Here is a 16,953-nt window from a genome sequence, read left to right on the forward strand (position 1 = left end):
GCCGGAAGCGACCAAGCTCCCCCTCGATCGTCTCCCGCTTGGTGATTTTGGTCACCTCATCTCCTTCGTGCGCGGTCTTGAGTACGTCCCAAATCTCTTTGGCGCTCTTTAGTCCTTGCACCTTGTTATACTCCTCTCGACTTAGAGAGGCGAGGAGTATAGTGGTGGCTTGGGAGTTGAAGTGCCAGATTTGGGCGACCTCGTCCGAATCATAGTCTTCATCCCCCGGTGATGGTACCTGTACACCAATCTCAACAACATCCAAAATGCTAGTGTGGAGTGAGGTTAGATGATGCCTCATTTTATCACTCCACATATTATAATCTTCACCATCAAACATAGGTGGTTTGCCTAATGGGACAGAAAGTAATGGAGTACGTTTTGGAATGCGAGGGTAGCGTAGGGGAATCTTACTAAACTTCTTGCGCTCATGGCGCTTAGAAGTTACGAACGACGTGTCGGAGCCGGAGGTGGATGGCGACGAGGAGTCGGTATCGTAGTAGACCACCTTCCTCATCTTCTTCTTCTTGTCACCGCTCCGATGCGACTTATTGTGTGAAGGGGATCCCTTCACCTTGTTGGTGGACTCCCCGGATGGAGCCTTCCCATGGCTTGTGGCGGGCTTCTCGCTGGTCCCGAACTCCCTCTTGGCGGATGCTCCCGACATCACTTCGAGCAGTTAGGCTCTAATGAAGCACCGGGCTCTGATACCAATTGAAAGTCGCCTAGAGGGGGGTGAATAGGGCGAATCTGAAATTTATAAACTTAAGCACAACTACAAGCCGGGTTAGCGTTAGAAATATAAACGAGTCCGAGAGAGAGGGCGCAAAACAAATCGTGAGCAAATAAAGAGCGAGACATGATGATTTGTTTTACCGAGGTTCGGTTCTTGCAAACCTACTCCCCGTTGAGGTGGTCACGAAGACCGGGTCTCTTTCAACCCTTTCCCTCTCTCAAACGATCACTTAGACCGAGTGAGCTTCTCTTCTCAATCAAACGGAACACGAAGTTCCTGCAAGGACCACCACACAATTGGTGTCTCTTGCCTTGGTTACAATTGAGTATAATCACAAGAAGAATGAGAAAGAAAAGAAGCGATCCAAGCGCAAGAGCTCAAATGAACACAAATGTCGCTCTCTCTAGTCACTATTTGATTTGGAGTAGTTCCGGAGTTGGGAGAGGATTTGATCTCTTTGGAGTGTCTAGAATTGAATGTTATAGCTCTTGTAATGTGTTGAAGGTGGAAAACTTGGATGCCATTGAATGTGGGGTGGTTGGGGTATTTTAGCCCCAACCACCAAAAATGGTCGTTGGAAGACTGCTATCGTATGGCGCACCGGACAGTCCGGTGCGCCAGCCACGTCAGCCAGCCGTTGCGGTTCGACCGTTGGAGCTCTGACTTGTGGGGCCTCTGGGCTGTCCGGTGGTGCACCGGACAGGTCCTGTAGACTGTCCGGTACGCCAACTACGCGTGCTCTGACTCTGGCGCACACTGTAGCGCATTGAATGCGGTTGCAGTCGACCGGTGCGCGCGTAGTAGCTGTTGCTCCGCTGGCACACCAGACAGTCCGGTGTGACACCGGACACTGTCCGGTGCTTCACCGGACAGTCCGGTGAATTATAGCGGAGCGCCCTCTGGTTTTCCCGAAGGTTGCGAGTTCAGCGTCGAGTGCCCTGGTGCACCGGACACTATCCGGTGGTGCACCCGACACTGTCTGGTGGCACACCGGACAGTCCGGTGCGTCAGACCAGGGTGCCTTTGGGTTGTCTTTTGCTCTCTTTGTTTGACCCCTTTCTTGGTCTTTTTATTGGCTTATTGTGAACCTTTGGCACCTGTAGAACTTATAGACTAGAGCAAACTAGTTAGTCCAATTATTTGTGTTGGGCAATTCAACCACCAAAATCAATTAGGAAAAAAGGTGTAAGCCTAATTCCCTTTCAAGAGGGCCATCAATACTGACGTGGAAACCTTAGCGGGTGGCTTTGTACTAAGGATATTTTGTGAAAGCCTCATAGTGGATCCCTAGCCATTCACCTAGGCAGTGTTTATGGGTCTGATCAACCTAGGCTAGATGGGATACACGACTTGTGGGTAAAGTTGTACCACCTCTGTAGAGTGTAAAACTGATATGTCAGCCGTGCTCATGGTTAAGAGCAACCTGGACCCTCACATGATAATTGAACTTAAATATGGAAAATAAATCATGATCCAATGATCTACCAGTGGTTTGCTAAAGTGATTCCACTTAAGTGTTTTTGAAATAATCTTATGCCTTTGATTAATTAAGATATTTGGGACACACTTATTAGTAAGACAGGTGTTGCTAATAAAATATTGACCAACTAAAATGCTTACCGCTTATCCATAGCCTACCTTGTTATCTTTGCATTATTTCCCCCACTTGCTGAGCCCTGACCATAAGTGAGCTCACCCTTGCTAACATTTTGATCAGAGGGTGATAACGATGACTTCACAGATGACGTTGATGAGTTTTGAGTCTAACGATGCGCTAGTCACCTTCCTGTGGAAGAGTGTCCATGTTTACTTCCGCCGTACTTTGATTATGATACTTGTTAAGATACAATGTTCTAGATGATGTAATAAAGTTACTCTACTGCCTTTTACACCTTTATTGCATTGTCTTTTGATATATTACACTTGTGATGTCAACATATGTGTGGAAAATGGATCCTGGCCCACATATGCTATTCATTAGGTTTTGCCCCCATAACCGGGTGTGACAAACATTGAGGTACTTAATCGATTTAGTTATATTGACAACATTGACTCGGTCCGAAGCTTTCTAAGAGATTTCTATTGCATAAGGCAGTAATTGCTGTTCTAAAGAGATTTAACATATACCTTCATCGACTTACACCAAACGCCATAGTGTGCTTAGGAATTTTCATTTGGGCTGTGTGAAGCCAAGGTGATGAGCTAGATGCCGAAGCCCTTTGCAAGGCCTTTTGTTAGATACATGAACAACACTTTCAAATGGAGGAAACTAGGGGCCTTCACAACAACTTCGAGTGTTGTAATTTTGCTTATCGGAGAGGTGCTATGTTTCCAGCTCTTGCATACCGAAGCAAGTTGTTGAATGAGTGGACGAATGAGTGGTTTTACATGAAGAATTATTTGAATGAGTGACCTAATATAAAGGGAATCATTTAGACCCCTATTCACACATGCTTCGGCTATAAAAAACTTACTTGTTATATCAACTTCGAAGCTCAAGCTGCTATAGTTGCATTCAATGTCGTTTGCACATACATTAGGACAAGAGATCTTGTTCAAGAATTTTTAACATTTAAAATATGGCCACCGAGGGTTGACTGAGAGATGCCAAAGATGTCTGAGAAACATACTTCAGATGCGGAGCCTGGACTAGTTAGGCTTCAGTATAAGTATATGTTCGAAGAGGAGTTTGGGGAACCTTGTGATGAATGGTTAGATTCTATTGAAGAAAAATGCAATGAGATTCTCTGAAACTTTAGCAAGCCAGAGGTCGAAGCTCCGCACCGGGCTTTTGTAGCACGAAAGAGACGTCGATTAAACCGTGTTTTCGACGCTATTGGTTTTTCTATCCTGATTACCCTAACATGTTCAGGATTTGAAGAAAAGGAAGAAGAGCAAGGTGACATGATGCGTCACGATGCCCGATCTTCACGACGTAGGATCAATCTTCAGATAACTAGCTTCAAAGAAGCCAAGATAACTTGCTGCAAGCAGCGATAACTAGTGCAACCTGACAAATAAAACTCGAAGCCAACCACCGTCTTTAACCGGCAGCCTGAATCGAGGATTCGCCCAACCACACTCTCAAAGAACCAACCAACACAGCCTACAATCAATCGAGGAGACCTCGAAGGGAGTAGGAGCACCAATTGGGAGCGGATGAAGCCGCCGCTTCTGCAATCCCGCGAAGGAATTCACAAGAGCAAAGGGATAGAGATCACTCTCAATATTTGTTAGCACACAGCTGAACAAAGGGGTTCTGTTTTAGATTATCATAAGCTGCCTTACATCATAGACATAGGGAAGTATTTATACTAGTAACAACCAGCCTTAGCGAGGTATAAACACAAAACAAAAGTATTTTCACGTGCTAATGTGAAAGGAGCCTCTTCGGGAGATCTGCAGAGCTGATTTCCATGTGGTTGTTTGACTTCTGCGCAGCCTTCAGTATTTTGACAATAACTTCTTCTAGGAATCTTCAAATGACGTGGGACTGGTTGCATTGGAAAGCTAACTTGATAATCTTTCTCACCATATATAGCATGCTTAATGAAACTTCATAGAATGATGCAGTTTAATACGAAAACTTGGTCATCAAGCATACTGTTGACCTTCTGACCAGTCAGCACTAAAGTAGGTCGGCTGCCTTACTGGTAGATGTGGTTAAGTCGGCTGTAGAAGCATTGGAAACTAGACTTCAAGAGCTTTCCAAAAAGTACTTATGGGCCTTCATAGCTTTTGGGAATCAAAAGTTATGACTTTTTCTTCTGGACGGTTCTGTAGCGCTGGACTAACTCGGACGTAGCTCTTCTTGCTGATTCGCCTTTGATATGTTTTGTCCTTCCTCTTGGTGAACCTAAGTAATATAAACATACACGACTTAGGTAGCATAAAGTTTGCATTAGTGTTTAATTGAAATTCATAAAGTAGCGCGTGCACCTCTTGTTGTAGCTTCTTAGCTCGGCTACGTGTAATTGGTCCATCAAAGACTAGCGCGTGCACCTCTTGCTGTAGCTTCTTAGCTCGGCTACGTGTAATTGGTCCATCAAAGACTCGGGTTGGTGACGATGTTGGTTGTACTTGAGTTGATGTAGTATAACTTGAGGGTTGTAATGTGTTGCTTAATGGCGTGGTCGTATCATCCTCCTCCCCTTGAAAAGGAGTCGTCCTCGACTCTGAAGTGTCTTCACTTGTAAATGGTAAGAGGTCAGCAACATTGAACGTGTTGCTCACGCCATAGCTCGGTGGAAGATATATCTTGTATGCATTATCATTGATCTTGGCAAGAACACGAAATGGATCATTCCCTTGTGGCTCCTGCAATAAAAGCAATCTAACCGAAGAATTTGGTACACAAAGTTTGTTAGCTCCAAACAAAAATCCATCATGTATATGATATTTCTCCCAACCTTTTCCATCTTTACAACGAATGTATGGTTCTGAAAATTCAGGATCATCATTATACATTTCTTTCAAATTTTCAAGACCCAAAACTTTTACCTCTAGTTGATTCAACAACACATTCCTTCGAGACAAGGCATCAACAACCACATTGTCCTTACCTTTCTTATATTTCACAATGTATGGAAATGTTTCGATAAACTCAACCCATTTGGTATGGCGACGGTTCAGTTTGGCTTGCCCTTTCAAATACTTAAAAGCTTCATGATCGGAATGAATAACAAACTCTTTTGGCCATAAGTAGTGCTGCCATGTTTCAAGCACTCGGACCAAAGCATACAATTCTTTGTCATACACAGAATAATTTAATTGAGCACCTCCCAATTTTTCACTAAAATATGCTATAGGTTTTCCTTGTTGCATTAAAACTCCTCCTATCCCAATCCCACTAGCATCACATTCTACTTCAAAAGTTTTAGTGAAATCAGGAAGAATAAGTACAGGTGCTTCAGTCAAACGTTTCTTCAATTCTTGAAAAGCATCTTCTTGTGAGTTTCCCCATTTAAATTCAACACCTTTCTTTGTCAATTCATTTAAAGGAGAAGCGATGGTACTGAAATCTCGCACAAATCTTCTATAAAACCCAGCAAGACCATGAAAACTTCTTACTTGACTTACATTCGTTGGAGCTGGCCAATCCTTGATGGCTTTCACCTTGGATTCATCCACCTCTATTCCTTTTGCTGAAACAACAAAGCCAAGAAACACAACATGGTCTGTGCAAAAACTGCACTTCTCAAGATTAGCAAATAATTTCTCCTTTCTAAGCTCATCTAAAACTTGTCGAATGTGTTTCACATGTTCATCAAAAGACTTGCTGTAAATTAGAATATCATCGAAGTAGACAACAACAAATTTTCCAATGAAAGTTCTTAAGACATGGTTCATTAATCTCATAAAAGTACTAGGAGCATTAGTCAACCCAAAGGGCATCACTAACCATTCATACAACCCAAATTTTGTTTTAAATGCAGTCTTCCATTCATCTCCGGTTTTCATTCTTATTTGATGGTATCCACTTCTCAAATCAATTTTAGTAAAAATTGTGGAACCACTTAATTCATCAAGCATATCATCTAGCCGTGGAATAGGATGGCGATAGCGAACGGTAATATTATTTATAGCTCTACAATCAACACACATCCTCCAAGATCCATCTTTCTTAGGTACTAAAATCACAGGAACAGCACAAGGGCTTAAGCTTTCACGAACAAAACCTTTATCAAGAAGTTCTTGCACTTGCCTTTGTATTTCCTTAGTTTCTTCAGGATTGGATCGATATGGTGGACGGTTAGGAAGTGCAGCCCCTGGAATGAGATCGATTTGATGCTGAATCCCTTGAATTGGAGGTAGTCCAGCCGGTGTTTCTTGTGGAAACACGTCTTCAAAGTCCTGCAAAAGATCAGCCACAACACTAGGAAGAGATGTTATATCGTTAGGAGAAATCAAAACATCCTTGTTCACAAGTACAAAGAGTACTTGATATGGGTTGTTCCTCACTTCTCTCAGCTCAGATTTTGTGGCTAGCATAACTAGATGTTCTCCCTCTTCCTTCCTTTTATCTCTTGAATTTGGCTTGTAGCACTCGCTCACCGAATTGTGGATGGCACTCAATTTCTTTTGCTCTTCTCCTCCTCTACTTGCTGCACTAATTTTAGTTTTCTTTTGTAAATGTTCAGCCATGATTTGTTGAGGGGTCATAGGCTTGAGTACAAACTTTCTCCCTTTCAGATCTAGCGTGTATTGATTTGTTCTTCCACAATGCTGAGAATATCGGTCATATTGCCAAGGTCTTCCTAGCAGCATGTGACACACAGACATGGGTGCAACATCGCACTCCACTGTGTCAACATACTCTCCAATCTTGAACGGAACTTTCACTTTATAACCAATCTTGATATCTCCCGATTCATTCAGCCATTGGACATGATATGGATGAGGGTGTCGCTGCAACTTCAAACCAAGCTTTTCAACCATCTCACGACTTGCAAGATTATGGCAGCTCCCTCCATCAATGATCACCTTTACTACTTTGTCTTGCACTTTTGCTCGTGTTTGAAAAAGATTATGTCGCTGTCCAATTTCAGCTTCTTTCATTTGAACACTCAAGATTTGTGTAACCACAAGAGTAGTACCATGCTCAAATTCACATCCCGTATGTTCTTCAGATTTATCAATGTCATCTTCATTTCCTGCTTGAGCTTCCTCTTCACTAGCTGATGTATATTCTCCATCATCAGTCACAAGGATCACACGATTATTTGGACACTCCTTTATGACATGACCACGACCTCCACACTTGAAGCACTGAATACCACTACTCTTGGCTGTTGAACCCACTGATGTTGAAGTGGATGCTGGTGGTTTATAACTCGTGTTTGGAGCAGCACCGTTCTTTCCACTAGAATTGCCTTGAATATTGGATCGCAAGCCTCCAGTTGAACCTTTTGTTGCTGAGGATGCAGCAGTAAACCTTGAGATCGATTTGCTTCCTCCAGTCATGGTTCGTGCACCATATGACAAGGGCTTGCTGCTCTTAGCATCTTGTTGTAGCTGGCGTTCAGCTTTGGTGGCTTGATGTACCAAATCAATAAGACTTTGGTACGGCTGAAACTCAACAATACGCTGAATGTTGCGGTGTAACCCAGCCATGAAACGTGCAATGGTTTGCTCTTCGTCTTCATACACATTGGCTCTAATCATGGCCTTCTCCATCTCCTTATAATACTCCTCAACAGAGAAACTTCCTTGCCTCAAATTCTGCAATTTATCAAAAAGATCACGCCGATAATGCTTCGGCACAAAACGAATTCTCATTTCTCGCTTCATCTCTTGCCAAGTAACAATAGGGTCCTCTCCATCTTCTTCACGATCACAAAGAAGTTGTTCCCACCAAATCAGAGCATATCCTTCAAACTCAAGAGATGCCATTGCAAGTTTCTTCTCCTCTGAATAATTATGTAGGCGGAAGATTTTCTCCACCTTCAATTCCCATGTGAAATAATCTTCGGGATCAGATCTACCATCAAATTTTGGCATGGTAAACTTAAGCTTCCCAAATCTCTCTTCTTGGTTGACACCTCTATGATGACGACGACCATAGCGATGTTGAGACTGATCATCCCCAAATTCAGATTCTTCATTGTCATTATTTCTTCGATTCCGACCTCTTCCTCTACCATGTGCAGCACCTTGATTTCTCCTCCCATGTTCACTTGCTCTTCTAGAATAATTTCCTTCATCTTCTTCCCCATCTTCATCATGGTTTCTTACACCGTCGGGGAGTCGACGACGACCTCTGATTTCAGCCATAAGTGTCTAAAGATCTTGTGCCAACAGATCTTGCTTGGCTTCTATGCTTTGTTTGAGCTCATTGAATTGTATCAGGGTGACACATTCTTCAATCTCAACGTTGGGATCCATCTTCCTGCGAAGTTAGTGGCAACAAGGCAACAAATGTAGGTGGAATATGAAGCTATATAGAATCTCACAACCTCACCTCTCTTGCCAACCAAAGCTCTTATGAGGTCCCTGCGGGTTGCAAGAAAAATGTGTGGTGGTAACAAGAAAGTGATGGTTAAGCGAATACAAGACCAGAGTACCGATTACGATGGCTTATATGTGGAGCTTGGTGGGGGAATAGTAAACAAGGAATGCAATCTGAATCCAAGTTGTTGTAAAGTTAAATAACCATCCAACTAGAAGTTCCCTGCCTAGTGCTGACCACAAGATACGAGGGATGCAAATAGATCAAACACACGCGCAAGAAATTTCAGATTTGATGCAGACAAGGAGTATGATTGGAATGCAAGTGTTGCAATCAGATCCAACCAAAATTTTGCACCAAATGATAATAGCAAACTGGTTGAACAACTTGATAAAATTTTCAGCACTTGTGCACATAAACAAACTGGTTGTTCTACTTTTCTTTCACAATCTTGTTCAACACTTTTCTTTGGTACTTTTCTTTCTTCTCTTTTTTTTGATACTCTTTTTTTTATAGAACTAAACACAGAGATCTGATATGATATTGCACACTTTATAATACTTAACAAAGAACTCAACCAGCAGCTGTAACTTAAATAGGAGCAAAGTTAACGCGAAGGAAATGATGAGGGTTTTCAGATTTTTCTTTTTGTGGATATTTTCAGATATATATATAAGAGGCTCAAAGGAAACACGAAGGATAGAGTGACCAGCAACTAAACAAAGACTCTAAGGACTGAAACTTAACAAAACTCACTAGAAAAATAGATTGAAACAAAGGGCTATGGCAGAAATATTTTATGGCTTTTTGGTGGATAGGACGAACACAAAATATATGTAGCTAAGGGTAAAGAATCCTACCGTGGCAACTGAGGCTTTGATACCAGATGATGCGTCACGATGCCCGATCTTCACGACGTAGGATCAATCTTCAGATAACTAGCTTCAAAGAAGCCAAGATAACTTGCTGCAAGCAGCGATAACTAGTGCAACCTGACAAATAAAACTCGAAGCCAACCACCGTCTTTAACCGGCAGCCTGAATCGAGGATTCGCCCAACCACACTCTCAAAGAACCAACCAACACATCCTACAATCAATCGAGGAGACCTCGAAGGGAGTAGGAGCACCAATTGGAAGCGGATGAAGCCGCCGCTTCTGCAATCCCGCGAAGGAATTCACAAGAGCAAAGGGGTAGAGATCACTCTCAATATTTGTTAGCACACAGCTGAACAAAGGGGTTCTATTTTAGATTATCATAAGCTGCCTTACATCATAGACATAGGGAAGTATTTATACTAGTAACAACCAGCCTTAGCGAGGTATAAACACAAAACAAAAGTATTTTCACGTGCTAATGTGAAGGAGCCTCTTCGGGAGATCTGCGGAGCTGATTTCCGTGTGGCTGTTTGACTTCTGCGCAGCCTTCAGTATTTTGACAATAACTTCTTCTAGGAATCTTCAAATGACGTGGGACTGGTTGCATTGGAAAGCTAACTTGATAATCTTTCTCACCATATATAGAATGCTTAATGAAACTTCGTAGAATGATGCAGTTTAATACGAAAACTTGGTCATCAAGCAGACTGTTGACCTTCTAACCAGTCAGCACTAAAGTAGGTCGGCTGCCTTACTGGTAGATGTGGTTAAGTCGGCTGTAGAAGCATTGGAAACTAGACTTCAAGAGCTTTCCAAAAAGTACTTATGGGCCTTCATAGCTTTTGGGAATCAAAAGTTATGACTGTTTCTTCTGGACGGTTCTGTAGCGCTGGACTGACTCGGACGTAGCTCTTCTTGCTGATTCGCCTTTGATATGTTTTGTCCTTCCTCTTGGTGAACCTAAGTAATATCAACATACACGACTTAGGTAGCATAAAGTTCGCATTAGTGTTTAATTGAAATTCAAAAAGTAGCGTGTGCACCTCTTGCTGTAGCTTCTTAGCTCGGCTACGTGTAATTGGTCCATCAAAGACTAGCGCGTGCACCTCTTGCTGTAGCTTCTTAGCTCGGCTACATGTAATTGGTCCATCAAAGACTCGGGTTGGTGACGATGTTGGTTGTACTTGAGTTGATGTAGTATAACTTGGGGGTTGTAATGTGTTGCTTAATGGCGTGGTCGTATCATGACAACTAAGTGGAGTAAGGTCCCAAAGATACAGTTTGAGGCTACACCTTCTCAGGCTTTTGAAGAAACATTACTGGTAAGATAAGCTTTTTTTGAAGTCTTTTCTACTTCGATTGTACATTACTTAGTTGTTTTTCAAACTTCTGTACGCCACGCTCGAAGTTGCTACACTACCCACCATAGAGGAGACTCCTTTGATCATCACGACTTCGGTGACTCAGGAAGCAGAGATCGAAGAAGTTGTTATTCTGAAGGTTCAAGGGGTTGTCGTTCTTGCCTCTCTTTTAGGGAGTGAGGAAGAAGAGGATGAGGAGCGCATAGCTATAGTAATGAGTTCATTTTTCTGACTTTGACGAACATGAGGATGACAAGGAAGAAGACACTGCTACAACTGCTTTAGCGGTGAAGGATGCTGCGTTGCCTGCTGCAATTGAAAGGAGGCCAATGAGCTCGAAGGCTGAGCCAATGCTCCCAATAACAACTCCCTCGATGATGATAGTGGCCAAAGAGAAAAGTTTTCTCTACCAAGCTTGTTATAGGAGAAGACAAAGGCAAGGGGCTCGCGATTGAAGAGGGTAAGATGGTCATTGAGGATCACACGCCACTTGGCAAAGGGCCCTTCAATCAAGAGTTCAGGGGGCAAAAATATAGAGTTCATCCTGCAGCTGTGAAGATCACGGGTGCGAAGAAGCTAGCCAAAGCCATTGGCTTTGCTAAACAACTTGGATACCCTTCCGGGTCCACCATCTTTGGGGAGGGTCAGACGATTATCTATATTACTGCCGGGATAATCTAGAGACAGAAGTGTGCCGCCACATGGCGAACAATATTGGTTTTCCGATGCTAGATGCCATGCTTTCAACCATGTCCTCCGAAAACTTCTCGGACTGACTCTCTTACATGCATCTGAAGGTAACTTCTAATGGTTTGATTCTAAGCTTTGAGTTATATTGTAACAATAGTTAGTTAACTTTTTTGACTTCTCATAGGGGTTGTTCTGTAGCAAGGCTCTGAGGAACAAGAGAAATGTTGAGGGTGAAGCTGCCTAAAGGGAGATAATTAAGCTCAGGTTCAAAGTGTCTGGGCTTTGGTTTGACTATGAAGAGAAGGAGAAATCTTTTAAGATTGTGGAGAAATATTTTATTGAAATTCGAACCGAAGTTCAGGCTACATCTAAAGATCAAAGCAAACTCAAGGAAATAATGTGGAAGAAGGTGTCGGAGCTTGAAGCTTCAAGTGCTGAAAAAGACAAGCATATTGCATCACATGAAGTTGAATTAAAACGCGCAAAAGAGGAATACGAAACTGAAATTTACAAGATAAGGCAAGCATCTGCCAAAACAACTATTGACATTAGCGCTACCCAAGTGAAGATAGGGGACCTCAATGATGAAGTAAACCACGTAAGGCAGCTTAATGACAACTATCGGATTCTGGAAGCTACCTGCTACACCCTCGACAATAGGTGCTATAATGAATTGATGAAAACCTTTTCTTCTGTCGAAGCTACATCTTGGGAGAAATTTTTTGCGAATGGTGACCTACTCAATGAAACTCATGCCTACAAAAGTGTTCTCTAAGCGCGAGAGGACTACTGGGCATGGATAGGCGCCTGAAGCACTACTTTGGTTCTATTGAAGGTCGGGTGTAATAATGTGAGGACTTGCACTGACCCTGACTTCAAAGTTTCTATCGACCATGTCCGAAGGTCAACCGTTGAAGCTTCAGAGTGGTCCAAAAAATTATTATCTGATATATGGAAGAAAGGCGGAAAGGAAATTAGCATTGAAGAATCTATAAAAACAGGGAGAAGGTTCGATTACTACCTTCGTGTCACGTTGCGCAAATTATATATGTGTTCTAATGACCACCCTTTTGAAGGCTGCCGAAAAAGCTACAAGTATTAGGAAAAATTTGCAGACCAAGAAGGCCAAAGGTACTTTCCTTTTTTAACACTACTGAATTTCTTTGTGCTCATGATGACAGCTTGTCCTCTAACTTTTGCTGGGAAGTTTCTACTTCGCAGGTGATAATTGAAGTAAAGCATACCAACGCTGAAGCCAAGGATGTTGCTATTGAAGCAGAAGTAGTAGCTGGCAGGGCTACAAAGAAAGCTGCGGACGAAGTTATCTTCAAGATTTGCGAACAAATTTATGATGAATGATGCAAGGATAGGGCACAATTGTAATATTTTTGTGGTACGAAGTGATTTGAACACTCAAAGCTTTTCTAGTAGCTTTGTTGTAATATAACCATACTTTCTTCGGTTCGCTTTTTATTGATTTGCTTTCTTCCTTTGTGATATGTGAAAGTTTACTTAACACCCATTTTTGAGCCAAAGGCGAAAAACACATGCCCTTCTTTTCACACTTTACAAAGGAACACTCTTCGTAGAGGTAGCTTCAGGGCATTTTCAGTATTACTTAGGCGATCAAAATGAAACTCTACATTCCCTTAGGAAATTCAGAACTTATTCACCGTTACTTAAGTGAATAAATCGGAGCTCTGCATTCCATTATGAACGGCTTTGGAGCTTTTTCACTGTTACTTAGGTGAATAAATCAGAGCTCTACATTCCCTTAGGAACAACTTCGAAGCCTTTTCACCGTTACTTAGGTGAATAAATCAGTGCTCTGCATTCCCTTAGGAACAATTTCAGAGCTTTTTCACCGTTACTTAGGTGAATAAATCGGAGCTCTGCATTCCCTTAGGAATGACTTTGGAGCTTTTTCACCGTTACTTAGGTGAATAAATTGGAGCTCTGCATTCCCTTAGGAACGACTTCAAAGCCTTTTCACCATTACTTAGGTGAATAAATCGACATTCCCTTAGGAACGACTTCAGAGCTTTTTTCATCGTTACTTAGGTGATTGAGACACTTCGTCATTGCACTCGAAGGTGCCAACTCACTTATTATATTAAATTGCAGATAAAGAAAAGTTTTGCAAATAAACAAAATTATGAAATAGCTTCTCCTCAGTAGCTTCGGGTCTCCTTTACCCAGCCCCTTGGGGTCTTTAACATATATGCTTCGTCTCCATGACCATACTATTGACAGTATGAGTTTCAGATCCTTCCCTTTCATCGCTTTGCTGCAAATCTTGCATTGGGAACTTGGGATGACCAGCAGGAACTTGGTCATAGGGAGGTGGTCCCAGACAAAAGAGGCAGATGGTGACCATGAGCTCATCACTAGATTGCTTGAAGCATTTGAGGCCGAAGGCAAATGTAGCCTTGGCTCCTGTGACTGAGGTTGAACATAATGCGGGACATATGGTGAACATTACGAAGATGTACTGAACACCTCCTTCGGCTGGGAAGGTTGAGCAGCTGACGAAGCAAATTCTTTTTGCTTGTTGATTGTATGGTGGCAATTTTTTGTCATGTGGCCCTTGTCGTCACCACAAAACAAGCAAAATGGCTTCCTTGGAGGCACATTAAACCCGCCACTAAAGCTTCAGCCTACCCTTCCCTCTCTCAGAGCAGGCGACAAAATGTGATGTGGGAAGGCTGCTGTTGAGAGCTTGTCTTTTGTTGGCCTGACTGACCCTGAGATGGAACTGTCTTTTCTTCACCCTGCACCAGGTTGTGAATGCTTCGTACATACCTCGGGTAGAATCTTCCTCCGAAGCCCTTGGCGACTTCGATGTATCTGTGCAGCTCCTCTCTTCTTTGGCCAAAATCGTTGTCGGCCCTTATGTATTCACCCATCTTCTGTAATAATTTATCTAGAGAGTGCGGAGACTTCCCTGCAAAGTATTGGGTTGCTGCATAGCCCACATCCTAATGTGTCACCTGTTTGTCACTTTTTAGAGCAAAGGGTCATCCAATAGTAGTACCACCCAATAACCAAAACAAATTTGCATAGATGTAATGCAGACTCATCTTGGTTAGCCACAGTATCAACTTGTTTAGCACTGCTTGTTCCCCCAAATTTCGCACTGAGCAAACAAACTGCATCATTTCCCCCAGATCCCGATAAAACCACCAATGGCACGAAACTAACTCGAACAGGATGGATAACATCAAATACGTTATCAAACTGGCCACTTTTGATCAAAAATAGACAAAAACAATAGACACAGGCAAAGCAAAAAAATGGACAGAGAAAAGGTTAAGGCATTAGAAAATAGAAGCAGAGCAATCCCAAAATTTTAAAAAACGGAGTGGATCAAAAATAAAGTAAACAGAAACAAAAAATGGACAAGGTTCACAAACGAAGTGGATCAAAAGTAAAGTAAACAAGAATAAGAACTGGTCAAAGTTTAAAAAATTAAAAGTGAAGATGCAGGGTATCAATCCCCGATCCCCATACATTTTATTTTACATGTTAAGTGAGAGCTCTACCATCTGAGCTACATCCAATTTGTTGTATAAAGTTTAACTAGTTTGATATTAACTTTACAACACAGATCGTAGGTTTTCCCTCCAACCATGTTTAAGTAACATTACACGAGCTGTATTAATAGTGGTTCGCATGTGATATAAACAAACCATGATTAAGGGTCAACAACTCTAATTAATCTACTAGACAACTTTTATCGAGGCTATCTATATTAGTTGTAGGTGCACACGGAGGTGTAAGGGTATAAAAAATAACTCTGTTACATTTCTCTATATCGCAGATTTATCCATGTTGAAGACTACCACTAAATCGTGTACAAGAAATATTTATTCAGATGTCGAGGAAGAATTTAATCGACAATTCTGTCCCACGCAAATTGTTACAACCTGACTACATGAGGGGACGACTATGACTTACAAGATGATCACCAAGTAATTTGAAGATGAAGCAATAATCCTCCTTGATTATTCTGCGGATATGACTGTTGGTTACTTGTTTTTTATTGCTGTGAACCAGAAAAAGGGCAACACAATTGTTAAACGTTAAGGACATTCGTCCTTCGAAACATTATCTATTTCCGGATATAACGAGCCTCGGACGAAGGTCATGAAGAACAAGTCTTCATCATTCACAAATATAAAAACATTTTTACAGATGTAACATTATGTTATTTACTCATTTCATATCACATGTTAAAACAATGCTATAATCCACTTCATATATTAATAAAGTGATACAAAATGTATGACATTTGTACCATCGACTTGTTCGAAGGTAAAAGACGTGAACACAATTCCAATCCAGCATGAACAGTATGGGGGTACTATTCATCTATTTATAGGCAGTAAACACAGTCCAAGCAAAAGTACATTTATGACCCTGATACCTACATATTATCCTAATACAAGTATCAAGGATTAACGAGTTTTTTCCTTTCTGGCTCAATGTCACGTCTGACCTTCATAACCATCTTGAACCGAATATATAATCATTCGACGCTTTGCGGGTGCTTGTTGCAGCTTCGACGCTTTGGTTGTAGACGATTCATTCGTCCTGAGGACCTTCGACAGAGAAGGAGATCCCCAACAGTAGCCCCTTCGCGGTGCTAGATTGTTTTTTCTTAATGAGCTCGATACGTGAAACACACGAAGGGTTATGAATGCCGAAGGTCTGAAAAATACCTTCCCTAAGCTTGTTGTTAAAAAATGAATAAAGAGTTACGACATGTGCCGATCTACCGATCAGTCAGTATGAGCAATACGGCGATTTGCCTTCTTCACCCGCGGGACTATATAAACAAATGAGTTGGTAAGAAGTTACCACAATATTCATTGTTATTACATTATTGTGCTGTTGAAATTTTTTACTGAAGCCGAGGCTTTTCGCGCTCTGTGCACTTGCTGTCTAGTCTTCAAACAAACGTCAAGTTTTTGAAAGTTAGCTTCGTCTTAGAGACCAAAATGGCTAGAATCAGATCTACTGCAAGACTGACAAACAAGGGTGGGGAGACTGAGACCGTCGAAGCAGCTCCGATTTCAGAAGTCATGAGATGCTGTAGGTTGGTTATTCAAGAGGAAAGAGAAGCTTCTCCTGAGAAGGATAATCGTAATGCCGAAGCTGAAAATATTATTGCCAAAGTTGGAAGTGATGACGAAGAGGATGATGGTATAATGAGTCCAAGCAAGCCTAGCCATATCAAGTTTGGCAAATCCACCGTGAAACCTGAGGACTTAGTTTTGATGAAAAAACTTGGTTATTTTGGAAAAAACGATGATAACTTGATAAGGTTCGCGGGTGAAGA

The sequence above is a fragment of the Zea mays genome, chromosome 6, assembly GCF_902167145.1.
Source record: "Zea mays cultivar B73 chromosome 6, Zm-B73-REFERENCE-NAM-5.0, whole genome shotgun sequence".
In the NCBI taxonomy this organism is placed as follows: domain Eukaryota; kingdom Viridiplantae; phylum Streptophyta; class Magnoliopsida; order Poales; family Poaceae; genus Zea; species Zea mays.